The sequence below is a fragment of the Amphibalanus amphitrite genome, unplaced genomic scaffold, assembly GCF_019059575.1.
Source record: "Amphibalanus amphitrite isolate SeventyFive unplaced genomic scaffold, NRLGWU_Aamphi_draft 000689F_arrow, whole genome shotgun sequence".
Lineage (NCBI taxonomy): Eukaryota > Metazoa > Arthropoda > Thecostraca > Balanomorpha > Balanidae > Amphibalanus > Amphibalanus amphitrite.
The window spans coordinates 249,101-277,087 of NW_024882183.1; the positions used below are offsets into that span (position 1 = coordinate 249,101).

Sequence of the window (27,987 nt, forward strand, 5' to 3'; positions counted from 1 at the left end):
TGTTAAAATTTGTGCCATAGGTGCTTGAAATGATTATATTCATTGAAAAGAAGGGAGTCATGATTGCCATGTTAATATTCATGCAATTTGAATTGTTCTCAAAATAGTGTAATCAATCATGCTTATTATAGCAATAGACTAAGACAATAACTAGATTGCTATTTTTGCCGGGCCGGGCCGGGCTGGGCTTGGAATATCGATAGGCGTTATCACTAGTGTATTCGCGGCCATTGGGGCGACGTAAGAAAAGAAGAAAACAACTGGCCCCAAAAACTTTAAATTATCAGTTAGCATGCATCTTTTCCTTGATATGTAGATAATTTACCATTAATTGTTAGAGAAAATTGCATATAAAATCTTCCATTTATGCTTTTTTCATCGTTTGCATAATATGTTCTTTTACTAAGCTAGAAACACTAATTAGAAATAGTTCCCGCATCTCGTCAAGAACAATAGGAAAGGCTTGAAGTGAATAGAATAATCTAAATGGTTTTGTAATCTATGTGAAGACACTTCTAAAATTGCCTGTAGAAATATTGAAGGCAAAAGTTCAACTTTTTCACAAGACGGATGTCTATAAACCTATTCAACGTGTGACAACTCAGCCGGTATTTCGTCGCCTACAGCCAAGCTTTCCCTAGTGACCGATAGAGGCGCTGCTATCGATGTCCGCCCGTGCCGCCTAACGTTAACCAAGAGCGGGCTACGGGCTGGGCCGGGCTCTGAACCCATGGGCCCGGGCCGGGCTGGGCTGGGGATTTTGGGGCCCGTGGCGAACACTGGTCCTCACAGTTGCCATTGTGGGCCCTCAGAGACACTGCAGTGTGGGGTTATTACAATCGGGTGTGGGACCCTTAGAGCTGCTTGCTCGAACCCTTTATAAGCCGACAGGGGCTCTCAGAGACCGACAAGGGGCCCTCAAGAGGTCTGCGGTGTCTTCAGTAGCCCTGTGGAGTCCTCAGAGACCAGCAAGGTACTCTCAGACGCCGGTGGGGCCCTCAGAGTCGTCGGTGTGGGGCCCTCAAAAGTCACCGGTGAGTGGCCACTGGCCGTCCGATGCGAAGGTCCCGTCTGGGGCCGTCAGAGGCTCCGGCGTTGAGCCCTCAGAGCCGCCGATATATGGCCTTAAGAAGCACTGGTTTGGGCCTTTAGGACTTCATTCAGGGGTGCCGGTTGAACTCAGAGGTGGCAGTGTGGGGCCCTCAGCTGGGCACCGGTTTGGGGCTTTCACAGCCGCCGGTGAGCGCCCTCGCAGGCGCCGTTGTGGGGGCCTTCAACCATTGGTTTATGGGGTCATCACAGGCGTGTGTGGAACCCTTAGAGCTGCTGGTCCCTGATAGGCCGGTAAGGGCCCTCAGAGGTCGCCAATGGGCCCTGAGAGGCCGGCAAGGGGCCCTCAAATGCCGACAAGGGACAATAAAAAGCCGGTGTGTGACTCTTATGGAGAGAAGTGTGGCTATTCGGAGCACATAAGGTGTTCTTTCGAGCCCTGTGGGGCCCTTCTGAGTCGAAAATGCCAGCGTGGACCCTCAGCCGCCAATTGGCGTCGCAGGGCCCCTCGGGCCCGAGAGGCCCCCTGATCCGATGGGGGCACGTGCCCCCTGCTCCCCCCCCCCTCCGGGTGCAGATAGAGAATGCAATCGGCGGTGCGGGACACAACTGCAATCGTTCCTTCTCCCGTCGCGAGGTCGCCCATCCGACCCATATCCCCAGATTGTCAACCCTGGGGCTCGGGTCGGCAATGTATCGGCAAGGAAATCAGCTTTAGGTGGGTAAAAAAGTTATTAAGACTGAGTCATTAGTTGTTACGTTCAATAATAACAACGATAAAGTGCCAAATGTACCCGACATACGGCTTGGAGCCGGGCGCCGCGCGGTCTCCACCAGTGACGTCACGCTAATGCTTAGCGACCGGTCCATTGGAAATTGCGGGATGATTCTACCTCTCTTATACGGCCTTGATAACGATGAGGGATGATAATCCATGTTGTTATTGATGCTGGTTGGAATTTGGCGCTATTGTATCTGTATCATAGTCACCAAAAATGTCGACTCATTGCCTTTATTTTCTTTGCCGCGTCGGTAAAAACCGGTAAAAACATTTCTATGGTAAAAACCTTTACATTTTTAGACTGTGAGCATGATTTGCCTAAAAAATATATTTTTGAAAATTAATGAAATAGTAATCTTGGTTATCAATAAAAGCATAACTTGCTACAAAAAGCTTGAATATTGAACCCGATTTTTAAGAAGTCTTGATGCTGTTCCATTTGTTGTCAATAGATGGCGGGGTAGGTACTGCGCCTGTGTGCATGCTGTACCGCAAGGCAGGACAGAGGCGCAGCCAGAAAGCGCCGCGCGCCGCCGAATTTACGCTATCTTCAAAAACCTTAGGGGAATCGCATTGAACCCTGCCAGGGCGAGGGTTAACTTTACTTATAACGCTAAGAACGTCACTAAACATACAGAGGCCGTCAAAAAGTAAGCCATTTGGAGGCCCCCTCGATAGAGAAAAGGCCCCCTGGCAAGCGGACGGAGGCCCCTTTGAGCCCGCACCCCCTCCCCTGGAAAATCCTGGGTGCGCCTCTGCTTGGCGGCGCCCCTGGGGCAAGATAATCATGACAAAGCCCCGTTTACATAGGGATTGTTGCAAGCTTTAGCTTATAGCTCGGCCCGTTATGTTGCAAAAGATGCTAGCGGTCCTTCACAATTTAAACAATTATCCCCTCTGGGCTCTGGCCTCTAGATATGCAAAGATCACTGCATCGAAGTTCTCGCAAAATAAATGAGCTGGAGCCTCGTCAAAAATGCTATGCACACGTGACTAATATGCAAAAGAAGAATGCCCGATGCGGCCCTAGCATGCGCCATGGTAAGGGATAGAATTGATATTTCAAGGGTTGTTTCCATTTATATTCAATAAGACATGACAATTCATTAGCACACTTTCGCTGCTCGATGCTCTATTGAAAGATTGATATAATAAGGGAAGCAGCTCCAGGTCCATGCAAACTGTACAAGTGTTATGTGCCATTTTCAGCGCTCAAGCTCCACTAGGTGTGCGTGCCACAAACTGCTGTGCAAATTCGGGAGTCGTGACATTTGTTGACCTTTGCAGGTCAAACAGCTAGGTGACACAAACGCCGAGTAAGTTGGAGCACCTATCATGCATACTTCAAGACGTGTTTGTTGTGTGTAAGTTTCTCAATCCGAGGCGTTTGGAATCTGTACTAAATCTTGGTTGAATCCGAGCTAAATATGACGGGGAGTCTTGACGGACATTCCGAGCAATCAGTGACGTACCCAAGGGGGGGCCACGGGGGCCAAGGCCCCCCCCCTGAGCGCCTCCGGCGCTCAGGGGGCCCCTCAGGCCCCAGGATATTTTTTAAACACTGGATAAAACGTCTTTTACTCGGAAGAAAAATTGATATTCAAGTTTCATTTATGTGCCCTGGGTACCCGAGGGGCCCCTACAGTCATCCAAGGGCCCCCCAGTTTCCTGGCCCCTGGTCGCCTAGGGGGCCTCTGGTAGCCGGGGGCCTGGTCTCATGGGGGCCCCTGATAGCCTGTGGCCCCTAGTCGCCTAGGGGGCCCTGGTCGCATGGGGGGCCTCTGGTCGCATGAGGCCCCTGATCGACTGGGGGCCCCTAGTTGCCTAGGGGGCCCTGATAGCCGGGGGCCTGGTCGCATGGGGCCCCTGGTTGCCTGGGGCCCCCGGTCGCCCCTAGTCGCCTGGGGGACCCTGGTCGCCTTGGGCCCCTGGTAGCCTGGGATCCCCTGGTCGCCTGGGGGCCCCTGATCGCCTGAGGGCCGCTGGTCACCTAGAGGGCCCCTGGTCGCCTGGGGGCCCCTGGTAGCCGGGGGCTTGGTCGCATGGGGCCCCCTGGTCGCCTGGGGGCCCCTGATCGCTTTGGGGACCTGATCGCATTGGCCCTTGGTCGCCTGGAGGGCCCTGGTCGCCTGGGGCAGTGGGGCCCCTAGTCATCTGGAGGACCTGGTCGCCTGGGAACCCCTGGTCGACTGGGGGCCCCTGGTCGTCTGAAAGTACGCTTATCACCTGATTGATCCCAAATCATCTGAGTGGCTACTGGCTACTGGATATAAGTAGTGACTGGAGTAGGCACTCATCTGAAGGAGCCAATATCTTTCACGGTGCCGGAGATATCACAGAAAAACAAAAAGGCTAAACTGAATACCCCCCAACCTTGACCCCAAAGGCGTCATTGGCTAACACAGGGATGTGGGTCGATTTGCAATCGCATTTCCTCCTAAGTCCTATTCCTCCAATTAATGCAGAGTGTCTCAGAATTACCCAAGCATTTATTTTCTGGCTAAAAGTACAATTGCGCTCGTTTCCTAGTGAAACATATAATAGCCGCGTTTACATAGGGCTAGTTGCCAGATAGTGGAATTCCGATAACGAGACATTTATTCCCCACTGTTATATTATATAGGTACCTACATATCCGGAATTGGAGGATGTTCAGTAATTGAGGCGCTCGTTCATAAAATGCCGTGCGTTTCATGCACACTCCTCAAGCAAAAATATTTTTACTTTCCAATTTTCCACATTTTCTCAAGGCTTAGACCGTTACAGAGACCGTTTTAATTGACTTTGATGAAGTTGAACGCAAGAAATCACAACCAAATGCTACATTAGGTTGTAAAGAACTGAATTGCGTTTTCCCAGCACACGTGGCGTTTTCTCACCTACGTCTGCAGGAGAGACCGGACCCGCTATGCCCCCCCCCCCCCCCACCATCGAAAGGTTCTTCATGACTCCCGGGGGCCCCCGGGGAACCTGGGGGCCCTGTACACTGTGGGGGGCCCCTTCGAAAGCAGGTAGCCCCCTCCTGGGCGAAATCCTGGGTACGTGCCTGCGAGCAATCGGTCATCTCAATGCAGCGACAGGTCTGCTGGACCCTCCCGCTCACTGCTCAGGCTTCAGCAGTGCGGCGAACTAACTATGTATTTATTTGGGGATCGGAAGACAGAGAATCTGGGAATGTTTAGACTTTAGAGTCAGGGGCACTTCAGGCTACTCCAATGCATATTTAGAACATTTCTTTGTAGTGATTTATTTCGATACTCGGAGTAAAATAATCCTATTGCATGACACATGCATTCCCGAACGGCATTGGGCTCAAGGCGCTATCGGCACTATATATGTAGACATTAGACATTAGGCTTAGCAACTAGAAATACCTCTCTTCGGTAAGCTCGTCAGTCGTCTGTTGCAACTCGCCCGCATTTCTACGTGACTTGGCTTTCAGAGCTCTCCAAGTGTGCGCCGTCCCGGAGAATGGGATTAGCCACAGTAACCGTTGGCGACTTTTTGTTGGACCGTGACAAACGGCGGCGCAGCGGGCTCGCACTGATCAATGGTGGGCCGTGCCACCGCCAGGCGAGCCCAATCTAGTTGGACACACTCCACCTTCGGCCTTCCCCTCCCCCCGAGCTGCCAACTGCCGACGGAACTCACCAGTCGGCAGCGGTCAGCGCCGAGCGACCGGGCGAAACAAAGCAAACCGAACAGACAATTCCGATATACATATAGAATGCATTAGAAGTTACCGGCACTTCTAACCAGTCTTACCTATATGATCATAATTCTTGTTTGCTGTCGCCACTCTAAAAATACATTTTCTGAGCCAATTGTCAAAGAAATAATGTATATTTCCTTAAGTGATTGATACGAGTGTTACCTACTTGCTGGGTATGATTAAAGGAACTATCCCACCTTCTAAAATGTTGTTAAAACCAGTTAATTTGTGCCCGACTTTATAGATTGGATGACCAGGAACACGGTTCTGGCATTTATTTTTCATTAAACATCTTAGGCTTCCCATATTCCAAACACAAACTTTCAAATATGTGACGTCACAGCCCAAAATTACCTCCTTCTCCAGGCCACATTACTGTCATAAAGCTGATTCTTTTTACTCTGTAGGCACCACAACAAAGTTCAGACCAAGTTTTAAGCGATTTTTCAACGAACAAACCCATTTAAATCAGAATGACTAAACGAGGTGACGTCACACTAACGGTCGCTCCATGTTGAAGATAAGGCCTTGCGCTTCATTTTCAAATGAAGGGAACGAATGTCTTCAACACTAAGAGGCCGCGGGGGTTGCAACCTAGATAGATAGTGGTTTCTGAACCTCGCCGCAAACTTGGCTATCTCAACTCAAACCCCATGTTAAAGGTGGGATAGTCCCTTTAAAGGGACCCTCCCACCTTAACATTAGATTTGAGTTGAGATAGCCAAAATGGGGTCCCTGGCTCACAATTACCGGTTTCGGCACTCACAACATCGAGAAATGCCTTAACCCTCGCCCGCACATGGGGGGGGGGGGGTGGTTGCCACCCCCCCAGGTAGTCTTTCTGCTCTGCACTCCACATTTTTAGAGCTAGAAGACTGATTTTTCGTATAGCTGCTCCTCTATCCTTTCTTGATGTCCACTGAAAATTTCAAGTTTCTGTGATTTTTGGTTTCGGAGATATGACCTTGTTTTTCAGGTCATGTCATGACCCAAATGGCCATTTCTCAACATCTTGTGTTTGCCATGGGCCTTATGAGCTTTTGACACCCTGATTTCGGCCTTTTTTGCCAGTCTTACCTCCTACCTATCATGGAACATGTTGTTCGACGATGTACAGGGGTCAAGGTCAGGGTCAAGGTCAACCTAGGTCACCTAAGATAATTGCGTTTTAGGCAAGCTGAATTTACTTTTTTTTGAAGTTTTTTGACTGCATTTTTGGTAAAAGCTTCTCAGATCATTTCATGTAATATGGACCCAAAAACAATCGGTGCACACATCAGTATACACACAGACACACACAGACATACAAACACATATAATTGACCTTGACCTAACTTGACCTGAAATGACCTCAGCAGCAAAATTCTGGTCGGGTAGTGTGACAAAGAGGTTCTAGCTGGCTTGGCACCAGAAAACAGCATCGTCATCGGTATTTGATAAGCAGCACACTTGATATCCAACGGTGACCCAAAACAGCAACATTTTTTAGTTTGACCTGACCTGGAAGGTCAATGACTGACCTGAGAAGGTAAAACTGGGTATCATTGGATTCGTCTCTTCCCAAAGAATCTTTTTGGTCTTTACTGCTAAGCTCTATCTCCAACAGGAACGAAATGGCGCGGGGGGGGGTGGCAACCACCCCCCCATGTGCGTTCTAGGATGGGAAAATGGCATGTGCGGGCGAGGGTTAACCCGGCACCGCCTGGGCTATTTCCGTACCCACGACAGCCTGGGGGGGGGGGGTCGGATCCGACCCCCCCCCCTGTTATCTCGAGAACCAATGGTCGTATCGAGCCCCGCGAGGCGGCGTTCGAAAGGTCTCTACGAGACCTTCCCAAAGCACTCTTAAGATTTTAAGATTGAGGTCAACTTTCGGGTCAAGGTCAGGTCAAAGGTCAAATTCAGGGGTTTTGCATGAATCGGCTTACGGACAGCGGAATCGATAGCTGCTGCTCGAAACTCGCCAAAAGTGACCTCAAAGGCCTAGTGAAGGTACCATGTGCGTATAGGGGTCATACTAAGTACAGGTCAAGGTCAGGTCAGGTCACGAAAGGTCACGGTTTTCACTTTCTGCTACATGGGCGTGCGACACATGTTTTATGGCTTATTTTTCACGCCGAATCCGATGGTAATGGGCATATATGACCCCAAGTCACTGTGCTGGTGATAAGTGTGCATCGAAAGCATAAAAAATCGTTTATACTATACATAACTAAACGAGGGCTAAGCAAAACGTCAATTTTTCAACTTTTTATTTTTGACATAAAAATGCACTTTTCTAGACGAGCTTTGTCCCAGGAATCTAGTGGTGCCATTTGTTTTCACATGCGATGTTCAGAAGTGCCTCTAATTCACGAAAATGCTTATGACGTCACCATGCCCTATGCATGTTGGAGCTATTTTTTACAATTTGGGGGTCAAAAATCAGGATAGAAAGTTGAAATTTGGGGCATCTAATGTTCTAATAGAGCTCTACAACATATATTCCGTTTTTTTTTGGAAATTCCCAAAATTTTGGATTTTATAAGCTGTTTTCCAAAAAATATAGTTTTTTGAATTTTTAGGGGTGAAAAACGCATTTTATGGAAAATCCGAGATAGCCATTCTAAAGAACTCGTTGAGCTGCGTCTTTTCATGCCCTTAATTTGCAATTTGCTTCAAACCCTGATTTTTGGCGATTTTTTAAACATTTACCACTTTTTGACTAAAAACGCCATGTAGTTACATCACTAAAATCAATATATCTCAAAAATTTTTGGGAATTTTTTCTTAAAAATTGCACAGGAGACGTCAAATTGATAGGGGAGAAGGTATGCCAGGTTTCAAGTAGATAGCGAAAGTGGTTCATGAGTTATTCAAGAAAAACGGAGGGGGGGGGGGTCGGATCCGACCCCCCCCAGGCGGTCGCGGGTTAAGTCGGAAATATTGAATTTCAAAATTGCAGCATTTTGATTCAGAGGGGCATAGGAATACCCCTCTGAATGTGTGACGTCAGCGCAGATATCAAACGATTTTTAAATGTTTGACTAAAACGTTTTGTAGCACGCGGTGGTATATGCTGCTTTGCGCGCAACAAATGCCGCACTTTCAAATAAAGTCGCTAGGAACAGCGGAGATCCCAAAAAGTAAACAAAAGTAAAAGTCTAATATCTTGAAAACCGGTGAATATTTTTCGATGAAATTTGGTAGATATTCGTTTTTGCTCTTTCTGAACCGAGCGACATCACTTTCATGCCAATTCATTAACTTTTTTGAAGGTGGGAGGGTCCCTTTAACCCTCGCCGGACCTATTGGTTTTCTACATACGCGCCGGCCGAGGGGGGGGGGGGGCGGGTACGACCCCCCCTCGCCGTTTCGCCCCTGGTGGAGCTAGCGCGTCGCGGAAAAAAACGAGCGTGTGCGCCGTTACGAGACGCAGAGATTGATACCCGATTTTAAGGTCCTAGGTCAACCAGTGACCTCTGAGGTCAGGTCAAGTGCCCATAGGTACGGTTCAGTTTTTGGTGAATAACTTCGCATAAAGGGGCCTCAGAGCCGCGATTTTGGCAGCATTTTGTTCGCCTCGCTCCGGCGCGTCGATTAATATACCTTTTGTTTGGGTCAGGTCAACTTGAGGTGTTGACCTCAGGTCACGGTCAGGTCAGCACCCCCAGGTCACGAAGTTGGTCGAAAGAGGTCACGTCGCATATCATTCGAATCGGCAGGTCTTCCTGAGTCCATTGGTGGCTTTCCCGACTCGCTAGCTTAACCTTCCAGGCGGTGGGGGGGGGGGGCATTTTTTTGCCCCCCCCCCTTTAGTTTTTTCCGATATATCTCGAGAACCGCTGCGCCGATCGTCACCAAACAACTTTCAGTACCCTCCCTGGAGTAGCTAGCGCACATGGTGACCAAATTTTTTTTCCAAAGGCTATGATAGGTTGGCCGCTAATGACGTAAGAGTGACGTCATTTCTGCCATTTTCGACCCAAAAAAAGGTTTCGCGGGAAGAGCTGTCAGGCCTACAGCTTTAGAGATACAGAAAAATGTTTCAGACATAAAAGGTGTAGAATCAAGAGGGCTACAAAACTGCACTTTCGGGTTTTCGATTTTTTTTTGACCCCCAAAAAATCCAAAAATATATTTTTTGAAAATAATAGCCGAAAAATCTAAAAAGTTTTTGAATTTCGGAAAAAACCGGAATATATGTGATAGTTCCTACCACCTTCTATCTACATACCAAATTTGAGATCAATACCTCTTTTTTTGGCCAAGTCATAGCGAAAAAACTTTAAAATTGATGACGTCAAATTTTCAAACTCAATTTTTAGCGATTCTAGACCTCGTAGCGCAAAATAAAGACCACCATTAGACTCCTCGTGACGAGCTGCATCGAATCGATACCCATTTAATGCAAAAATATCAACTTTGAAATTTGACCTTTTTTGACCTGACCTTGACCTGACCTCCACCAGAAAGTGACCTAAACCGTACCTGATGGTCTTATAACCAATACCATTGAGTTGGAAATGAAAAACTGGCCATAAAACATGCATCGCACAACCTTAGTAAAGTTGGGCTCATGTGGTGACCCCTGGTGACCTTTGGTGACCTGACCTGTGACCTGACCTGGTATGACCAGTGACCTCTAATAGCAACATATGTACTAGACAACTGACGCCTTATCGCTGATTTTCGACAAAATGCGTTTTACTCGGTGTTATAGCGCTTTCCCTAGAAGCCCCGTGAACGGTGAAACATTTTATCTTTGACCTGACCTGTGACGTCATCGGTGACCCCGAGGTCAATGAAATTTGGTTCCCTTCGACAAATTTGACAGGGCTATCGAACGCCGTTTGAATTTTCCGGATCCGTCCAGTAGTTTCGGAGATACGAGGGGGGGGGGGCAAAAAAATGCCCCCCCCCCCCACCACGCGGAAGGTGGCTGGGAGGCCCACCGCCTGCCGGGTTAAATTGATCGGAAGTTATTGACGAAAAACTAATATGACCTTGATGACGTCATAAATGACGTCACGCAAGGTCAACATTGCAAAAGTGACGCATCTAACCTTGCAAGAAGTGCATCAAATCACGATTCTGTGTGCTTGAGATAGTTGGAGATCGTTCCCGGCGTCAGAATAGCAGTTTTCATTTTTTCCCATTGACTTATAATGGTGAGGTCACGAAAATGACCTGACCTCATATGATCTTTAGGAAAAATCTGAGATATACAAGTTGTGAGACTCATAATGGATACTAGATCCTGCAAGTTTCATTTCCCTGTGGCATCTCCTCTGGCAGTGAGGGCGTTGCGAAGTTGCGACATCTGAAGACCGTGCAGAGTTTCACTTATGACGTCATAGGTCAGTGACCTGACCTGACCCAAAAATGCGGTTGATGTCAAAAGATTCGGTTTGATTTAAAGGTCAGGTATGCCAAGTTTCAGCGCTCTATCGCCATCGTGTTCGGAGATATCGCGAAAAAAACCCTATGGGTTTTTTCGCGAGGGGGGGGGGGCGGCACCCGCCGCCCCCCCCCCCCTCGGCCGGCGAGCGTTAAAGGTATTTGATACTGCAATCGCAAATTGATGAAAAGTAGATTATACATCCCCACACCCAAGCCTACGTTAATATTATCAACATAACATAACATAACTATAATTGATATACACATAGGTATATTCGCACCAAGAGGCTAAGGAGCTTTTTTCAGCTTTCCCGTTACTTCTAAAATTGTGTGTGTGCATGAATCATTGTCCTGACCACTGAGCAGTGAGCAATTGTGTTGGGAACCATCCAACAAAGGAAAAGTACGTTTTCTGCGGTGGCTGGAGGGCTCACGCGCCGATCGCTAAAACATTTGTGCGACAAAACTTAATTACGTTACTATTTTTGTGCACTATATCCCCGGTATCCTCTGGTGGCGAACACAATCAAATCAGAGGAGATCTGGGCGGCGGCGCGGCGCGGCGCCGCGGTGCCGTCGGTGGCCCATGGCGCGGCTGTCAGGGTCGGCCGCCCGCGGGCCGCCGGCCGGCGACCGTCGTCCGCTCCCGGCGGGACCGGCCGGCCGTCCAATTACGCCGCCGGCCGGCCAGGTGACCGAGAGCCGCCGACCGCACCTGCAGCCGGCGCCCGCCCCGCGCCCACCGAGCGCCCATCGCCGCCCGATCGGGCTTGTTAGCATTGATTTGCGTCTCGCGCGCATGAGGCGCCGTCGTTGCCCCGGCGACCGAGCTCGTGACGTCAGCAGCATTGCCTGCCAAGCAGATCAAACATTGGCCTCTGAACATATTTGTCGGCCGCGCTCGAAGCTATTGCAGTCAGATTGCTTCGCAGCTCCGGATGACACTGATGCCTGCTCGGAGCCTTTGCACGCAACTGGGGACCAGGAGCCTTGCCCGGCTTTTGGGGAGGGAGCTCATCTTCAGAAAAGAATCGCATGCGAATAAGCATTTTTTTATGCCGCGCGGTGTTTTGGAAACGACGGTGCGTGCGCCGTAGCCCGCGCCCCGTAGGGGGGGGGGGCCGAAACGGCCCCTCCCTGTCCTTTTTGGTCGATATCTCCTAAACGGCTGGAGATATCGCCACCAAACTTTCAGGACCCCTCCGGGCATCAATTTTACACATTGTGACCAAAAATTTTTCCAGAGGCTATGATAGGTTGGCCACAAATGACGTCAGAGTGACGTCATGTTCTGTCATTTTCGACCGAAAAAAGACCTTCGCGAGAAGACCTGTCAGGACTACAGCTTTGAAGATACAGAAAAATGATCAAGACATAAAAGGTGTAGAATTGACAGGGCTACAAAACTGCTATCTCGAATTTTTGAAATTTTTGAGTTTTGACCCCCAAAAATCAAAAAAGCATTTTTTTTGGATATATTCGCCAAAAAATCCAAAAAGTTTTTTGAGTTTCGAAAAAAACCGGAATATATGTGATAGTGCCTACCGTCTTCTATCTACATACCAAATTTCAGATCGATACCTCGTTTTTTGGCCAAGTTATAGCGAAAAAACTGTTCAAAAATGATGACGTAAAATTTTCAAACTCAATTTTTGGCAATTCTAGAACTCGTAGAGCAAAACGAAGACCACCATTAGACTCCCCGTGACGAGCTGCATCGAATCGATACCCATTTTATGCAAAAATATCAACTTTGAAATTTGACCTAATTTGACCTGACCTTGACCTGACCTTCACCAAAACGTGACCTAGGCTGGCCCCAAAAGCTGCCTAACCCACATAATCGCATTTGTCATGTAAAATGGACCATAAAACATGTATCACACGACACATTCATATTGTGACCCCCGGTGACCTGACCTCGCTGTGACCTGACCTGGTATCAGTGACCTCAGATAGCAAAGTATGTGTTTGACGAACAATGTACCATCGATGGTTTTCAATAAATTACCAATTTACTCGCTTTCACAGCACATTTCTTGAATTGCCTGTGAACGGTGAAAATCTGAACTTTGACCTGACCTGTGACGTCATCGGTTTGACCTAGGTCAATGAAATTTGGTCACAAGGTAGTTCCCGGGTGGGGCTATCTAACGCCGTTTGAATTTTGAAAATCGGCCGGTAACTTTCCGAGATCTTAGGGGGGGGGGGCCGAAACGGCCCCCCCCCCTACGGGTGGTAGGGTCCGCCGGTAGCCCTACGGGGCGCGGGTTATAAATCGTTTTGCAGAGGTTTGAAACATTTATCTTTTTAAGAATACAGTTGCTTGTCATGCAAACGTGATGATTGGATCTTGGAGAGAATTGAATGCTCTTTCTAATGATAGCATTTTCAATTGTCAAGCGTATCAGGTTAAGCGGCAAAATCTGTGTAACTTTTTAGTGGCACATTTTGGACAAATACCATTTAATTCAGCGATTTTTTCCACATTGTTTTTGATCAATTAGCTTTTCACAATTTTTCCATGAGAGACGGTACATTTTTATTGCTAATAGGCGCTGTTTCAACTCATTCCGTCTGACGATCACCTGAAATTAATATAAATTCCAAAATCCGTCCAGAACGTCCATTTTTCAAAAGAAAGTGTCCTCCCCGGTGCACGTGGCGCGTGCCAACCCCTGCACCGCACACCATTCGATAGCCCGTTCGATTCTCTACACGATGCTGTTTTCCCCATACCGGTCGGGCCCACGGTTACCGAGATATTGCACCGGGACCGGACCCGTGTCGGGCAAATTTAGCCATTTTCGCCCGTTTTTGCAAGCCGATTTATACATGTAAAGTCTATGACGCGAATTTGCACTTTTTGGGCACGCGCCACGCGCTCGCTATCGATCCGATCGAGCTGAGACCCATCAAAGGCACGTTGTCCATCCTTGTTCTATGAGTTGCGCAAACTTCAGCGCGGAAGGTGCAACGGTGTGACCTGTAACCCGCGCTACGTAGCACCATGTCGCGACCTTCGTAATAGACAGAAACTACGCCTTCCTCAAATAGTAATATAGATTCGCACCAAGAGGCTAAGCAGTGTTTTTCAGCTTTCCCGTTACTTCTAAAGTTGTGTGTGTGCATGAATCATTATCCTGACCACTCATGAGCAATTGTGTTGGGAACCATCCAACAAAGGAAAAGTACGTTTTCTGCGGTGGCTGGAGGGCTCACGCGCCGATCGCTAAAACATTTGTGCGACAAAACTTAACCCATTTACGCCCTTCGTTGCGTTTTCGCAACACAAGCAAGCGTCGACGTGATCAAATCTTGAGAAGTGTGTAATGGCGTCTCACCGATAAGACAAGTTTCAGCGCGTTTAGCATGGTTGTGCGCATGATGCTACGTAGTTACAAGTCTGTGCGGCCGGTAACTTACCGTCCAGAGCTCCCAGAGGGAAGTCGAAGGTCCCGTCAGTGATGACGTCACGAAAACCAAAATAAGTAGATTAAGTGATTAATTATATCGTAATGAATAATGTGTGAACATATTCTGCAGAGTCCCTTCAATAGCTAGAATATGCATTTTATTAACAAATTATGCTGCAAATAGGGTTTGTGGCTATTTTCAAATATGACTACAGTCGTGTTGCGGTAACGCAACGTTGGGCACATCGGAAAGACAGGGATGTTGCGAAAACGCAACGAGGGGCAAATTGGCAGTGCAGCGGAAGTATAGGAACATCAAATAGACTTCACTTGTGGTACGCTGTGGGTTCTTTCCTTCTCTCCCAAATCTTCCTCCCTCTCTTCCACGCTTCCCCAACTCTCTCTCCTTCCCTCCCTCTCTCCCTCCCTCCCTCCTCTCTCTCTCTCTCTCTCCTCTCTCTCTCTCTCTCTCTCTCTCTCTCTCTCTCTCTCTCTCTCTCTCTCTCTCTCTCTCTCTCTCTCTCTCTCTCTCTCTCTCTCTCGTTTTGTAGTCGTGAGGGACGTGTAGGTATGTAAAGTGCAAGGTGCATTTGCACGTGAATGTTGCGACACGTTTCACATTAACTCACTTAAACAGCTATCAAACACTCATTTCTTTTTCTCTCGCAGATTATCGGGCTGTTCACTAACCGCAATGGGTTTTCGAGCATCTGAAAATCGCATGGTAGGAAAAGGACCTGCATCAAACGGTCGGCGATGCTAACGGAGCTGAGAGATAGCGAGGTACTTTGAAAATTGGATCTACTATGTACTAAATAATGGGGACGTAGTCTGGTATCAGACGACAGATAGGCATTGTCATTCTCTGGATACAATCCGCTGACCCTTACGTTAGAAAAGATAACTCCCAGAGTCGGCAAATGTGGGATATGCGCCCTCGGGGGGGGGGGGGGCAACAGACCCCTTCGGCAGGGGTGATGAGAGCGTCTGGGAAAATAATAGTTTATTTTTAGAATTCATGGTTTGCACGGATTGATAAGGTGGTTGATGTGAAGCATTGCTTGTTTGTTTACTGAGGGTAGGCCTGTCTAATCAGACCATTTTAGAGCTAGAAGCATTTTTGGAATTAGGGAAAACATTGGTCTGAGCGGGCATGGTGAATCGTCGAGGCTGAGCCCATCCATCCAGGCCACCCATGAACCAGCCCCACCCCCTTCCCAAGCACTTCCTGCATCCGGCTACAGACCTGTGCTCCTATGGGAGCTGCTCGAATGCGATATAGTTGCCCGTCCAGCTCGAAACAGGGGTTGAGGCATGGAGGAGAAGGATTCTACTATCCTGAAGATGGAAAGGACGGATTAACGGAACACTTGGAAAGTGTGAACTGCGTCGAATCACTGGTCTGCCCTGGCATTGTCTCGGAGAGAGAGGTTACAAGTGAAGGTCGCTGAGAGTGGGACAATGACAATTTTGTATTAGGTGTAAAAGTGATAAAATGGGTCCTGGGAGACACTTTAAAGCCGAGTTGTTATGACGCGCTACGCCTTACGCGGGTAATTTGTGAAAGCGGGATAGGTTCTTTTTTTTTTTGCTTAGAGTAGGCATGACTACCCTGCATTTGAATTTAACTTTACTCCTAGAAGGGTGGTTAACAATGGTATTGCGGATAAGCGCTTAGGCGAGGCACAGGTTTACTCCCAATCCTCGGTTAAATTGTTTTCTGTTTGGGGTTTTCATATGAGAGGGTAATGGGCTGATGGCTCTGTCTAGCTTCCAAAAAGAAAGCACCGCGCAGGGTACGTGCCAGCCACTATAGGTACTTTAAATGGACAATTGTTGTTGATAATGACCGTTTGTTGCCATCTCCCCGTTCGCGAATCCTTAAGTTATGCTCCCTCATTCAGGTTCTTAGGCGGGTAATAAAGCATGAGGGATGTGGGTTCCGCATTCTCCAGCAATATTTGTCAACAGTTGGTGAATTTTATGTTAAAACAAACTAGCATATACGGCAGTTTAGTGTACTTTATGTCCGTCTGATGTGCCCGTCGTTGCGTTTTCGCAACGCTGATGGTGCCCGGTGTGCCCTTCGTTGCGATTTCGCAACGCACGTTTTTTACGTTTTTCTCGAAAAACTTTTGCTGCCGGCAAAAATTATTTTCGATTCCATGCAAGGCCCTGGTAGAAGCGTAACATATCTTGATTTCATCGATTTTCATGATGGTCAATATTCCTGGGCATAAATGGGTTAATTACGTTACTATTTCTGTGCACTATATCCCCGGTATCCCCTGGTGGCGAACACAATCAAATCAGAGGAGATCTGGGCGGCGGCGCCGCGCGGCGCCGCGGTGCCGTCGGCGGCCCATGGCGCGGCTGTCAGGGTCGGCCGCCCGCGCGCAGGCCACCGTCGGCCGTTCCCGGCGGGACCGGCCGGCCGTCCAATTACGCCGCCGGCCGGCCAGGTGACCGAGAGCCGCCGACCGCACCTGCAGCCGGCGCCCGCCCCGCGCCCACCGAGCGCCCATCGCCGCCCGATCGGGCTTGTTAGCATTGATTTGCGTCTCGCGCGCATGAGGCGCCGTCGTTGCCCCGGCGACCGAGCTCGTGACGTCAGCAGCATTGCCTGCCAAGCAGATCAAACATTGGCCTCTGAACATATTTGTCGGCCGCGCTCGAAGCTATTGCAGTCAGATTGCTTCGCAGCTCCGGATGACACTGATGCCTGCTCGGAGCCTTTGCACGCAACTGGGGACCAGGAGCCTTGCCCGGCTTTTGGGGAGGGAGCTCATCTTCAGAAAAGAATCGCATGCGAATAAGCATTTTTTTATGCCGCGCGGTGTTTTGGAAACGACGGTGCGTGCGCCGTAGAGGTGCCATTTTTTTGGCGAAGCCTGAAGCATCTGCAATGCACAGTTTGCATTTTTGAGCAGGAATAACACAGATTAAATTATCTAGAAAAATAAAAACATTCGTCCTTTTTTGTTATGCACAGAAGGTGAGCATCAACCTTGGCTGTTCCGTGTCAAGGCCATCATAAAAAGAGAAAACATTGTTGCATTGGCCGATTGTTCGATTGTTGGATAGACTTTGATGAAACTCAATTTCAAAACTGATTTTTCGTTTTATCTGCATAATACGCATTGACATATGTGTATAGGTACCTATCTATGCAATGTATATTTACCAAATGAAAAAATACTTGTTACTTCGAAATGACCGGCTGGTAACCTTTAGGAGCATCTGACAACTTATAGAATTTGATCAGATGCTTGCAGGACCTTAGCAGTTATAAAAAGGCTCAATTTAAGCTAATGCCGGGATTTATTTAACTGTGTCACTGTGACACGCATAAAATCGGTGAAATACGGATGACGTATTGCAAGCTTAAAATGACAGTGTCCTGAACTGAAAAAAGTTTACCCAGATAAATTTGAATGAAATCTTTATTCTAGACAGCATCCAACTACTTTTAACGCAGTGATATCCCAAAATATGGAGAGTATATGATGAAGTATGAGTATGAGTATGAAGAGTATATTGAATGAAATAGGTTCATTTTTGTCGTTACAAGTGCACTCCAAATAAATGATCGAAGATCGTTATAAAACAACTGTGATTTTGTACGTGCAGGAAAAATTCAAAGAGCACCGTCTACCAGGCCGTCTACAGTTCTTCCAAAAATAAATCCCCACCCTATGCTTTACTGCAACAACGGACAAAAAGGCATGCATCAGCACTCAGCAGTGCCTTGCAGTGCACTTTACTCTTCTTCAGAACCCGAGGAGTGTGAGTGAGGTGTTCGAAATGCAGTCCACATCTTTTCAGGCAGGCGGAAATGTATTATTTGAGCATTTTGCTATAGGTTAGCACCTCTGCTTTGTATATACTTACACTTACACTGCATTGCTATTTGCAAGCACGACTGGGAATTCTATCTCCGATAAAGAATGCAGTATTTATGGGCACGTTCTTTGCTTCCCGATGCTTTTTATGCAGGTTGGGGTGTCATACGGGTCAATTATTGACACTTACCATGGATGGTGTTGAAAACAGGTTGATTTGGCACCAAAATTGTAGAATGTTTTTGACGTTCTACGATTTCAGCCTACCAAATTACCTGAAAACTTTACCGTTTACTTTTTGCATCTGTTAAGTATCGTATACACAAAAGTGTGTACAATTCAGACGAGTGGACCGCAAATGTTAAATTGTGTCTGAAATTTTTTGGGTAAACTTTTTTCGACACATTCTATATATCCAATAAACCTAGCATCATTAACTGCCAATATTCTCCCAGGAATCTATGCACAAAACATCATTTATTTGGCAACACTTCTAAGAATTTGCTATCGCCACACTTTATTTACAAAACAAGTGTTGTTGCAGCTTGCGCCAATCGCTGGACAACAATTCCACAAAACCGGCCACTGCTCCTACCGGACCCGGCCGGCTGGCGCGGACGGGCATTGAGCTCCAGTTGGACTGAATTACCTACCCGGGCGGGTACTGGGCGGCTCCAGCTCGACTGAATTACCCGGGCGGGCCTGAGCTCGCGGGTTCGACCGAATTACCCGGGCGGCCGGCGCCGGAGTGGCGTGTCGACAACAACAGTCACTTGGCCGGCTAAGGAGGGGCTCGCTCTCCGGCCGCGCCGCCCTGGTGTTTGTAGCGTATCGACATTGCCGGCGCGCGCGGCGCAGCCAGGTAGGCGGCGCTCAGCGCACGTAGCGCCCGTCGCCGCCGACGGTCGCCAGTCGGCCCGGGTCGCCGCGCCGGAGTCGACGTTAGCAGAGCAGCGTCGCGGTTCGGCCGATCAGCAGTGCGCGCCGCGCCGGCCCGTCCCCGCCCGCAGCCCCTGAGCGGCCGCCGCGGCCCAGATCGAACTGTTGACCGCCGCCGCGTCGCCGGCAGTCGATAGGGGCAGAGATCGTCACCGGCCGTCTGACAGGAGAGCCAGGTGAGGTCGGGTCAGGGACCGGTCCGTGCCGACCGCCCCATCCCCCACAGACGCCGCGGAGGAGGGCAACACGGGTCGGGGAGGGGCGGGAGGCGTGCCAGGGGCTGTGGGCACAGTGGAGGGCTGTCGAACCCCGTGTAACATGACCCCAACCACGTAATGGCGCGAGGGCAGAGGAGAGTGCCATTTTGGACCCAACGTGTGATTCACCCGAAACTGGTTTTATGTATTTATGGGGCAGCAGCATGGCGACCATTAGAGCGAGGTGACATTTTCTAGACGGCAGCGGCACCATGGGTCTGACACATAAGCGCATGCACGGCTTGTACCTAATGATTAAAACAGAGGACGCTGTCATTATTTTACACCTAAAACGGTAAACCATGGCGCGCTGTGTGTTTTACAAGGCAAGCAGTTTGGGGAACACACTCGACTGTGAGGTCTGGCGCGAGGATTACTGTTGGAGCTGCACTGCAGCAGAGAGCACCCTCGGGAGCCACGGTCGGCGGAGACGGCCGGCCGACCGGCGCCGCGTCGCCTGTTGCACCGGCCATCCGGCGCTATTGGCCCACTGCATGACGCTGTCGGCCGACTGCATGACGCTGTCGACCGACTGCATGACGCTGTCGACCGAACACATGAGGCTGTTAGCACAACTCTTGGGTGCTGCTAGCCGCTAATGCCTGCAGGCAGCTGATGTGACTTCAGAGGTCATCACTGTCGTGAGACTGTACATATGTACATAAGAGAGGATGATTCAAGTTCTATAGCTTCCCGAAATTAGCATCTGATCGATAACAAGCTACTCCTTTTTGATCGATCTCGCTAAGTTCGTTGTAATCTAATCGACGCTCTTCCCAATGGATGCGGGTCGGACACCACCAGATTTCCGACGACGCCGCCATCACCATTTATTTTGGGACAACGGGTGTCTACGCAATAGCGCTGTGCCTGCTGGCATGGAGAGGGTGGTTTGGGCATGCTTATGCTTATTCGAACAATTTCGAGCGATACGTGCCTCACCGTTGCGTTCCATGAGTAAAATGGCCAATGTGCCGCGCTACTCTTTTTAACAAGTCGTACCTATGTGATGACCTCTGGTGATCTCACAGGCTCACCCAAGGCCGTATAGGCTCACCTGCCTCTGGCTTTGACTTTTTATGTGATGCCTCAAGCACGGTACTTTTCTTCCTAGCCTACTTTTCGTCCGAAGTGATTTTTCCCAACAACATTTAATCGTCCGGACTTGGCAGCCACGAATGTTGAAAGTTGTAATTTTCACCTTTGACCTGACCTTGACCAGAGCTAAGATCGACTCTAGGAAAAACTAGTGCTCAGGTTCGCCTTGCTTGGAGTTTCCGCTTGATGTTTGTCGTCTTTCTACGACCATCTGTTAAGATGTGACTTGGATTTGACTGATCAATTGACTGGTTAATTGGTTAATTGACTGGCTAATTATGCATGTTTAACCCGCGCCCCAATAAATTCCAAACCACTTGACGCATCGACGCCAAACTTACAGTACCTTCGGCTGCATTAATTTGACACCTTGTGACAAAATTTGAACTTCGTACATACCATAGGTCGGCCGGCAGTGACGTCAGAGTGACGTCATGTTCGGCCGATTTCGACGCAAAACATTGAGCCACGGCAATCGCTCCCAAGAGCTCAGTTTTTTAAGCTAGATCCAATGTCTTTGCATGAAAGGACTCAGAATTGACTGCGCTATCAAACTGTTATCTCGGATTTTCAAAGTTTTGAAAATTTCGAAAATTTTATATAATAATACTCAAAATTTATATTTTATTTTTTTAGTTTTTGACATTTCGAAAAAACCGGAATATATGTGATAAAACGCATGCTTATGTATGACTAACTCTAGCAAGTTTCAGCTAAATATCTTTAAAGATGGCCAAGTTATACGCATTATTGTAAAAAATTCACAATTATTAATTTTTCAAATCAATTTTTCAGTACGTATTTGACATCGTACACCAATATAAATAGCACCATCGTGTTCCTGAGCTCAAACTGCATCCAATAGACACCTTTTTTTGTTGAAAAATTTAAACTTCAAAATTTGACTTTTTTTACCTGAAAGTGACCTGACCTAAGCTAAATTCGACTCAAAATGACCTCGAATGACACAGACGACATCAAATTTGAAATATATGGCCTAAATGAACCATAAAACATGTGTCACGTGACCGACACATGATATAATATTTCCGTGACCTGTGATGACCTGACCCTGACCTGAAAATCAAAGTACAAGTTTGGTACCCTCAAGATATGTAGAGCATCTGTTCACGATTGTGTAAACCAAAAATGAGCCTGATCTGCCATGTAAGACGGCGGCCAGAGCCCAAAATGTGAACAAGCCGAAATGCTAATAATTTTTACTTTGACCTGATCATCGGTGAACTTGAGGTCAATGAAATTAGGTTTCGCTGGACAGTTTTTCCGGGGCTATCAGACGCCGTTTGAATTTTGACGATCGGCCAAGTAGTTTCGGAGTTAGGAGGGGGCTATGGAGAGTCCCCCCCAGTAGGGCGTGTTATACGCAGACCCCAGTGGGGCGCGGGTTAGCCCCTCCATCCAGCCCAAGCGATGGGTTATGAAACGCTCCAGAAACTACACATACAATGGTTTGTTAAACGCGAGGCACTCCTCTGATGTTTATTGAAGCAATCTTATTGAAACAAATTGTTATTTTAACGTCCATCTTCGACAGTGAGCGGCTGTAGGGAGATTGTGTCCCAACAATTCCCGTCGCCGACTTGTTCTGTTCGAATTTTATGTACCGCCTTCTTTAAATACGTAGCGATTAATGTGTTTTTATTCACAGTCCCCACGAATGTGTCTTCTTAAAAAGTATTTGCCGCTTGTGAATAACGCTGAATACAGGTGAAAAGTGTCTTGTGCTTGCGACAAGGTGACACACAAGTACTATGTCTCAGCATGTAAGAAAATAGTTATTTAAAATCATGGTTCTCATGGTGTGTCAAAAGTGGAAATAGCCGCCCGGCTTTAGTTCGCCAGCCTTGTCAATAGATGGCAGTACCACAATATGGGCAGCGGATCGTGCAATTGACGTCAAATTTTCGTTATCTGCTAAGAATTGAATGGCGGATCTTTTCATGCAGGAATCAAGTAAATCGGTCCACAACTTTTCTAGCAACAGAGATATGAAGTCAAACACCCTGCCAGAGCGGCGGCGCGGCGGCCGGCGGCGGCCGTTATGCGCCGCCTGGGAGACTGGCGGCGCTGAACGGTTCCGACTTGGCACTGCACTAAAACCTGTTAACTGCTTGGAATAGTTATTATAGCAAAATTTTCATTCAAGTGAGGAATAACCAAGGGCAGGAAGTATGTATGCTTGCGTGCGTACTGTGTAAGCCAAGAAACTGCATTAGCAGATACTCGCTAATATTAGATCCAGCCAAGTCCAAACGCATTCCAGGGGATGTGTTTCTGATGGGTCAACAATATTTATCGTTCGAGGGCGGATACAGTTTTAACAATACAAAAAATATTTTTGCATTGCTCTATTCCTTGAATAATTCTCTTCAACGCCTCATTCCTAGTTAAGCGAATCAGCCCACCCTGGTTGAATAAATAAGGCGAATTCGCCAGAAGGTCGCGGAAAACCGACCGAAAACGGCCGCGCTCAACGTTAATTTGGGCATGCAGACTCTTAAAAACTCGCATTGGGCGGGTAGGGTTTCCCAGGTATTGGCTCCAAAACACCGTATTCGGCTCTCGAATACGTCCAAGTGACCCGCCTCGTTCCTAGTTAAGCTCTTATTAGATCAAGTGACTCATAAGGAGCGAAAAAGCGACAAAAAGCATGAATTTCCCTATGGCGGCGGGCTGCCGGGTTGCCAGACGGCGCACCGGCTATTTCCACTTTTGACACACCATGTAAACAATTAGATGCGTTGCCGTACACTCCTAATTTAGTGTGCTAACCTAAGTTATAGACACTGTCGACACACTGACACACACACACAACTTCAACAATGCTTATGCTACATTTAGATAAAATAGATTTCAAAATGCTGTGAAGCTGACGAACCACTATGCGTAGAATCTGTCTTTTTTACTTATGTCTAAATAAAATGCTTACAAAAGTATATGGTTGCTGCGTGCGCATGCATTGACTAACAGGAGTCATCGTGTGAATTAATTTTCATATGCGTTCGTAGGAAAATGAGCGCCCGGCAGCTGCTGTCACCGCGATTAAAATTCAAATAAATATCGGGCAGCCTTTTTAGACATCATACATTTCAGAACAAGGTGCCGAAGTCATTCATCTTTGCCGTGCTGAAACAAATATCGTCATTATGCAGCGCTCAAACATACGCATATTGGCCAGCGGAGACCACCTTTCCCCGTTCAATATTGGCTTTGCCGCGGCGGTTCAGCAGGTGATTGTTTTGCTCATGCTGTTCCAACAGGAACGGGAACGGAATAAGTATACATCAGTCGAGTTAGGCAGGCGTAAATCAGTGGGCACTCGGGTTGACGGTGTAAGGTGGACGGCGGACGGCGGACGGTGGGCGGTGGATGGTGGAAGGTAGACACTAGACGTTGGACGGTGATGTTAGACCGTAGACAGTGGACGGTGTAAGGTGGACGGTGGTGGATGGTAGGTGGTAGACTGTAAACAGTGGACAGTGGACAGTGGACAATGGACGGCGGACGGTGGACAGTAGATGGTAGACGGTGGACGGTGGACGGTGGACGGAGGGCGGTAGACGGATATACCTAGGTGATGCCATGTTATACAGGGACGGGCCTTTGTCTCGTCCAATCTCAGCTCGCGGGCTTTTGCCGTGTGCCACCCGGCGTCTCTGATCCACTGTACCGGTGGAAAATCTGCGTGTTAGTTACGGAACTGGGGCTAGTCGGCGGAAAATGGCTACACACTCGGCCGGAAAATGCCCGCCCCTGGCGTGACTGATGGCCTGGTCAAAGGCCAGAGGTCAGCCCGGCCGCCGAGCGGTCGTTAGCAAAACAGGGACGGAGGCCGAGGGCGATAGGCGGTCTGGTTCTGCTGCAGATTTACATGCTAAGAAATAGGGCCTAACAGATTTGATCAGAAGCTACTACGTAGCCACAGGTTTTATTTGCAGGACGAGACTGCAAGATTTAGTCACAGTTTTTATTGCTGGGCGTGACTGCAAAACTACATTGTAATGTTTTTTTAAGTTTTTTATCGTATCACGCATTTCATGATGATTGCCTATCATCGTTAATATTTGCAACATAGAAGCGCACTAATGAGACATCCAATTAGTTAGTCAGATTGTGTAGTTCGTGCGTGTGCACTGAGCAGGATTTTTCAAGGCTGTTTGATGATTAGGATCGGAGGTTTGATATCATTTTCTGTAATTGAGAAAATATGATTTTCCAATAATTTGAATAGTTATGACTCCGAAGTCCGATGAATTTGCATTTGATTCCCCCTGTATTCATTGATAATGGATTTAACCCTCGCCCGCACATGGGGGGGGGGGGTTGCCACCCCCCGCCAGGTAGTCTTTCTGCTCTGCACTCGACATTTTTAGAGCTAGAAGGATAATTTTTCGTATAGCTGCTCCTCTATCCTTTTTTGATGTCCACTGAAAATTTCCAGTTTCTGTGATTTTTGGTTTCGGAGATATAAACCTTGTTTTTCAGGTCATGTCATGACCCAAATGGCCAATTCTCAACATCTTGCGTTGGCTATGGGCCTTGTGAGCTTTTGACACCTTGATTTCGGCCTTTTTTGCCTGTCTTACCCACCACATATCATGGAACATGTTGTTCGACGATGTACAGGTGTCAAGGTCAGGGTCAAGGCCAACATAGGTCATCTAAGATAATTGCGTCTTAGGCAAGCTGAATTTACTTTTTGTGAAGTTTTTTTTTTTACTGCATTTTTGGTAAAAGCTTCTAAAATCATGATTTCATGTAATATGGACACATAAACAATCGGTACACATCAGTATACACACAGACACACACAGACATACAAACACATATAATTGACCTTGACCTAGCTTGACCTGAAATGACCTCAGCAGCAAAAATCTGGTCGGGTAGTGTGACAAAGAGGTTCTAGCTGGCTTGGCACCAGAAAACGGCATCGTCATCGGTATATGATAAGCAGCGCACTTGATATCCGACGGTGACCCAAAACAGCAACATTTTTTAGTTTGACCTGACCTGGAAGGTCAATGACTGACCTGAAAAGGTAAAACTGGGTATCATTAGATTCGTCTCTTCCCAAATAATATTTTTGGTCTTTACCGCTAAGCTCTATCTCCAACAGGAACGAAATGGCGCGGGGGTGGCAACCCCCCCCCCCATGTGCGTTCTAGGATGGGGAAATGGCATGTGCGGGCGAGGGTTAAGATTGGTGACGATTGTATTGACGATTGAATTGCGGGAAATAAGCTCTATCCATTAATTATCGAATGTTGAATAGGTGGCCATACTTCTCCTTTGTTGTGTTCCTGTTTTCTCTTGAGCATTATAATATTATTCCATATGATATTCAAATACTATAAGTGCTTCTAGCTTTAACCATTCTATTTGTCTCACGAATTTATCGATGTAAGATATTGACACGTTTTTGTAAGGGTTTATTTGTTATTCTTGCTGAAAATGGCCCTCGTTCGTTATATCGTCTACAATTTATACCGTTATTGGAACATCCTAGAAGTAAAAGAGGAGCGACTAAGCGAGAAGAGAGAGAGAGAGAGAGAGAGAGAGAGAGAGAGAGAGAGAGAGAGAGAGAGAGAGAGAGAGAGAGAGAGAGAGAGAGAGAGAGAGAGAGAGAGAGAGAGAGAGAGAGAGAGAGAGAGAGAGAGAGAGAGAGAGAGAGAGAGAGAGAGAGAGAAAAACTAAAAATGCTGACAGCGGAACTATGCCTATAGCTTAAGATCGCATGTTCTTCTCATCAGAATCAAATGACGGGCACCAAAGCGATCAAGAGTCAGTCAGACCCTTCATATCAATAGGTCAACTTAATTGGCAATTGCATGGTCTCCCAGCCGACTAAAATGGAGGAGATTGTACCCTTTCTCATCGTTTGTTGCCACTATCCGACCAGCCTTGCAGATATTCTCCATATCAGTAGCCGGTCGGCCAGTGTCACAGAGTACTCTGATAAATACCCGTGGCACGCTGCGGCCAAGTTGGCCGGTCGGTCGGCGCGGCGGTCAGCCGGCGCGGCGGTGAGCCGATGAACTCAGGGCGCCCGCGCCTTTATTATGCTATCTGGGGCGGCTCCTGACAGGCGCGGGGCAGCGTCAGCGACTGCCTGATCGTGCCGCAGGCGTAACCCTGCTGACTGCCTGATCGCGCCGCGGGGCGTGACCCTGCTCACAATCGGCCGGCACCGCGCCGGCAAATTTGAATTTCACGGATAACTTATCGGATCGATGCCGAATGCCCATGGTAGGCAGACCTAATGCAATTTGTACGATCGTCTGCGATTCGGAATATCGCTTTAAATTTTTCAGAAAGAGTTATCGAATGTCATGATGCCTGTCATTGAGCTGCATGGGAACATCTATCGGGTTTCCGTTCAAAGAAGAATGCTTCAGCTTTCTACAGTTTCTGTTAGTGAAAGTCAGATCGTTCCTGTTATGAGCAAATTGCTCTAAAAGAATAAACATATGGTGCATAAGTCTCTTTAGCATCAAGTAAAACGCTTATAGCTCAGAACAAAGCTCGGCGTTCGTGACTCTCGCCTTATCGAGAAAGCATCTAAATAATCCATGTTTGTATAAAATGGCGATCTATTAGCAAATGGTAATCGACAGTCAGTTTTTGATTGCTGACTGTCGATAACCGAAAACACTTCTGACCTTGTCAGTCAATTCTGTTTCACGCTCAATACGGTCTCAACTTTTTTATAATTCAGTCTGAGAGGCAACTATATACAAACAGGCTATGTTTATGATGAGCGTCTAATCTTTTTCACATTTTTTTATTGCAAATCGTAACACGATAAAATACATTACATACAGATTTATGAACTATTCTTACTATAAGTGAGCTAGGAAAACATTTTATGTGATGCCGATCACCAAAGCCAGACGAATGTGCGCCACACTGGCACCATGAATTTCCAGACTCTACTTACCATAAATCTGCGCTACATGCGACATCATGGCATGTCATTAGTGCCGGAAACATTATCATATATCATGTTTGAAGGGTAACCGCCGACCAGCCACGCAACCACGGTGGTCGATGCCTCGAAATTCCATGCATTGCCTCTATCGACTAACTGAACAATGGCCAGATAATTAGTTGATCTGTTTTGCAGACTCAGTGGATTAGTTATGACCTGTTGTTCTATATAGTGTATAGCCACTTTTAAGCAACCACTTCGATGCAATCGATAGCTTGTTATTGTACGTCTAGAACCTATTGATATAACGAGACCTTTTTCAGCGTCGTCAGGATGAAAGAAATTTGGGAAAGACGTGACTTTGGACGTGAATTTGAGCCGAGAATCTGGGGCTGGGCCCGTTATATGGACCGGCCGACCAGCCCCCTGAGGAGCTACCCACGTCGGATGAAGGTGGCCGTCCAGCCAGGGTCGGGGGGTGGGGGGTGAAGGGTAGAGGAGAATTTGACTGGCCTTTAGATGGAAAATGACAGAACGGTGAATCAATAACTTTGCAAT

The 27,987-nt window shown here is 47.7% G+C and overlaps 1 protein-coding gene across 1 annotated transcript in view; it reads left to right on the top strand.

Annotated features, from left to right (window-relative positions):
• Positions 1 to 19,146: 19,146 nt before the first annotated feature.
• Positions 19,147 to 27,987, top strand: part of LOC122364648 — a gene marked incomplete at its 3' end in the record, with an annotated part of 56,829 nt that continues 47,988 nt past the window's right edge. The window contains exon 1 of the mRNA XM_043335255.1: positions 19,147 to 19,298. The remainder of the gene's footprint in view (positions 19,299 to 27,987) is intronic.